At 38.0% G+C, this 4,079-nt stretch overlaps 1 pseudogene; it reads right to left on the reverse strand.

The window, feature by feature from the left end:
• Window positions 1-1,558: 1,558 nt before the first annotated feature.
• Window positions 1,559-3,819, reverse strand: Rps15-ps18 (ribosomal protein S15, pseudogene 18; annotated as a pseudogene).
• Window positions 3,820-4,079: the final 260 nt, after the last annotated feature.

The raw sequence follows: 4,079 nt of genomic DNA on the forward strand, positions 1-4,079 counted from the left end.
TGAGAAGTAATTGATCATCTATACTCTGCCTTGGGCTAAATTTTTTTGCTGCCTCAAATAGGTCTATGTTTCTAATTTACACTATGTGAAAATCAGTAATCTGGGGTATAGTTTATTTCTCTCTCAACCACCATGGTGTCTAGCTCAGCACTACATCTGCAGGAGGCTTTTAATGAGTACTTGTTGGAAGAGTGAAGGAAAGAATCAATTCATCACTCAGTAACCAGGTCTTTATCTTGGTGAGGTGGGCTACAATAATAAACTTACAATAATTCTCTGTATCAGAATCTTTTTTTGGAGAAAACTTACAATCACTGTGTGATTAGGCAGGCCTTTTGCCCACTTGATTACTCATTTTCAGTGAAATTTACATCTATTCTTGAGATTTTTCTGCTCAGATTGGATAAAATTCAATTGCATTTTTTATTTAGACATCTATTGGTCTCATCTTCTATAGCAGATTTTAAACACACAAAGTAAAATGCCAAAGTTATCACTCTTAAAGAATTCATGTTTTAATATATGATTGGCATGTATATGTGTGTTTAACATATGTATATGTTAAATAATAACATATATAATAATAAATAAATAATAAATATATATTATTATACAATATGTTAAGCACACAGAAATGAATCTACAGTTTATGAAAAGCTAGAGGAAGGCCCAGCGAGAAGCAGTACAATTTTATCTCACTTTGCCATTTTTGTATATGAGTGGCCCCTTAGCATAGTTATTATTTTATATCAATTAAATAAATAAACACCACAGTTTAAAAATAACTAACCTTCCACACTTCTAATTGATGGGTTTTTTTGTTCGTTTCTTTGTTTTTAGTTTTCAGTTTATGAAGACAAGCCACAAAATGCAAACAAAGAAAGTGGGATACTCTATTTAGCTCAGAAGACTCGGCTTAATTTTCTTCTTTTTTTTTCTTTTTCTGTTTGTACTTTGAAAGTGATATGGGAGAGAGAATTTAAAACTCAACATTGATAAATACTGAGAGTGAACTTAAATCACAAAGACCAAAGAGAATCGAGGCCTTAGAATAGCCAGACAATTTTGAAATACATAATTTGGGTAATAAAATACCTGTCTCAACTCATTATAGCACTCATATAAAGTTTAAAGTCTAACAAAGTAGCTGAGTGAACTTTATTAATAAAAATAGAGTAATAATTCTCAAAATTCTAGGAACGAAGTCACATTAGTAGCAACCCTCAGTTGGTAAAGCTAAATGTATGTAGAGAATAAAAAAAGAAAAGAAAAAAATCATGTTATAAATAGCCTTTCTGTCAAAAACTCATGCAAACTTTGAAAACTTGATGCCAATTTGCAAAACACACAGATTAGTGTCCATCAAAGCCATGGCCCAAGCTCACATAGACATGGGGCTAATGTCGGAGCTTTGCTAACTTTTATTGGTAAGTTCAGAAGTTGATAGATTAATATAATGATGAAATTCTGTCAAACTCTATTTTCTGTTTTTCTAAATGCTGTTTTAAAATGACATCTTTTTTTCTTCTTCAAAATAATGAGTCTTTATTGGCCTCTGCTACTTGAAGGTGAAGAATTGGAAGGAGTGGGTGACACCAATATCGGGCTGCCTGTGCTTCCCTGATTCACGGGCTTGTAGGAGATGGAGAGCTCGCCCAAGGAGTGGCCGATCATCTCTGGTTTGATCTTCACCTGTTTGAACATCTAGCCGTTGTACACACCCACCATGCTGCCAACCATCTCAGGCAGAATGATCGTGTCCCTCAGTGGGTCTTCATCACATCGGGCTTCTCCACGGATGGAGCCTCATTCTTGGCTATTCTCAAGCGCTTGAGCTGTGAGGGCTGCTTTGGTCACAGGCCGTGTTTCAGGCGCAGCCTCTGGTGGGCACTGTACAACTGCATCAGCTACTCATAGGATATGTCGAGCAGGTGGTCAAGGTCCACGCCATGGTAGGTGAACTGGTGGAAAGTTGGCTTCTTCTTCAGCTTCACTTCAGCCAGCTTGATGGCTGCTCCAGACAGAAAATGTTGGCAGCATCTATGCAGTTATTGTGAACTCTGCCCTTAAAATGACATCTTTTTTTCTTCTGAAGCTACCATAACTAGTCAGATTTACAAGGTTACCAAACTTAAGGTTACTTTCTATGCCCCAAGAAGCCGGTTTTCCTCCCTGGTAGTAAAAGGGAGAGAAAAGACATGCATGCCATGTGGCTGCACTGGGAAAAGGGAGAAAGAGAGCTAGTTATTTCTTCCCAGTCCCTTCTCAGAGCCCCACAGTGATGCTAAAATAGTCTGGGAGTTGGGGATGGTCATGTCTACCCAGTCCAGGACTCAGTCCAGTGCTGCCTAACATAACCCCATCTTTATCTGGGTCCAATTGTCCCAGCAACATCATCTGACAGTCAGAGTTGTGTTTCTATCTTGACTGGAGGGTAAATTTCCCTCTGGGTGGCATTGGGCTTCAAGCTGCTTTTCCTCTCAGCATGTTATTTTTTGGGGAAATTCCAGTTTCTTCATGTCCATTTTTTCAAAAGTTTGATAAACCAGGGGACAAAAGTGTCGCTAAAATATCTTCATTTCCTTATACTGGAGAGTACTTATGAGTTATGGGTTAACTTGACTTTCAGTCAGGCAGATGGGCCTTGCCTCCAATGTCATCTTTAACATGAAGATGCTGAGTTACTCTGGGTGTGCTAAGAACTCATTAAGTTCAGCAATTTTGAGAGGTGGTTCCTCCTCTGCTGAACTTGTGAGCACAATGTGTTCATTCTAAGGAGGTGCCTGCCTGTTATTGTGTCCCATTGTTCTGTAATTAATGGCTCAGGGAAAAAGGCTTCAAGATGCCGGTTTGAAACTGCAAATTACCAGGAACAATATGTTTTATTGTGTTATATCGTGCTGTTTACACATTGTAAAGGGGAAACAATAACAGCCTTTAAGGAAGTTTGAAGAAACAGTGACCGATAAAGCAGAACATCGCTTTCCTTACCACACAACATTCACCGGCTCTTGATGTGCAAGAATTTGGATTATATTTTTCCTGTTTGTTTGTTTTTATGCTTTTCTGTTGGGGCCATCTGCAACTGAAGCAGTCTAATTTTGTTTAATCAATCAATTGGAATTTGCATTCTTTGCTAGGTGCAATAACAGATACAAAAAGTCTATACAATGCAAGGGAGTAATCTGTGAAAGTGGGACACATCTAAGGCACATTTCCACTGATGCTCTGGTGGGTAAAGAGTTCATCAGGGTAGTTGAGCAGACATGTTTCCACTTTGAATACTCTCCCTTTACCTGAGGCCAAGAGGCAGGATTCCATTCTTGACTGGTAACTCTAATCTGAGTTCTTTTGCATCAAATGGCTAGATCCTTCTGTAGTATTAAAAATAAAACAACTAAACAAGAAAGTACTGTTCTAGATAACAGAGAAGAAAACAAAAACAGGTCAACTTTAGAACAAAATTCAGCTTCTTTGCCTTGGATACGATAAAAATGTGTGAGAATAATCCAGGCTGAAATGAGTTGTTTTAAGCTGATCTGGCCCACTCGTTTATACCTATGATTAGTTAAAATGTCAAAGAGCTCATTGTTAAATGAAGTCTCTTAGACTGTGAAGACAAGATTGCATGTGCAGATTACACTCAAAAACTAAAAGTGTACCAGCCTCCAAAAGGATTCCCTGGACCTTCTGGGTTAGATGTGAGTTGAGTTTTCGCTCCCTACTTCTGTTTGTGCCTGGAGAGGGTAGGTCAGCACAGCTGGTCACTAAGATATGAATAACAAGATAATGGGAAAGATGACAGGCAGTGTCAGCCATCTTTCCAACCTTTTCACTGGAAATCAACGTTGTTTTTCATGAATATTTACAACATATATTCAACAAGAGTATTGAAAAATGGCCAGGGAATCTTAGAGGAAAACCTGGTCTCAGGGCAAATGGAATGCATATTTTCTCACGGTGTATAAGTACATAGATTTTTTCTGGGAGGTCTGCAGGAACATTTATTTAATATCACATCAGGCATTATTTCATACTACCATATTCAGATTATTTCCTCTAAAGTTTTATTTAGTATG

The sequence above is a fragment of the Rattus norvegicus genome, chromosome 18 (genome assembly GCF_021556685.1).
Source record: "Rattus norvegicus strain SHRSP/BbbUtx chromosome 18, alternate assembly SHRSP_T2T, whole genome shotgun sequence".
Classification (NCBI taxonomy): domain Eukaryota; kingdom Metazoa; phylum Chordata; class Mammalia; order Rodentia; family Muridae; genus Rattus; species Rattus norvegicus.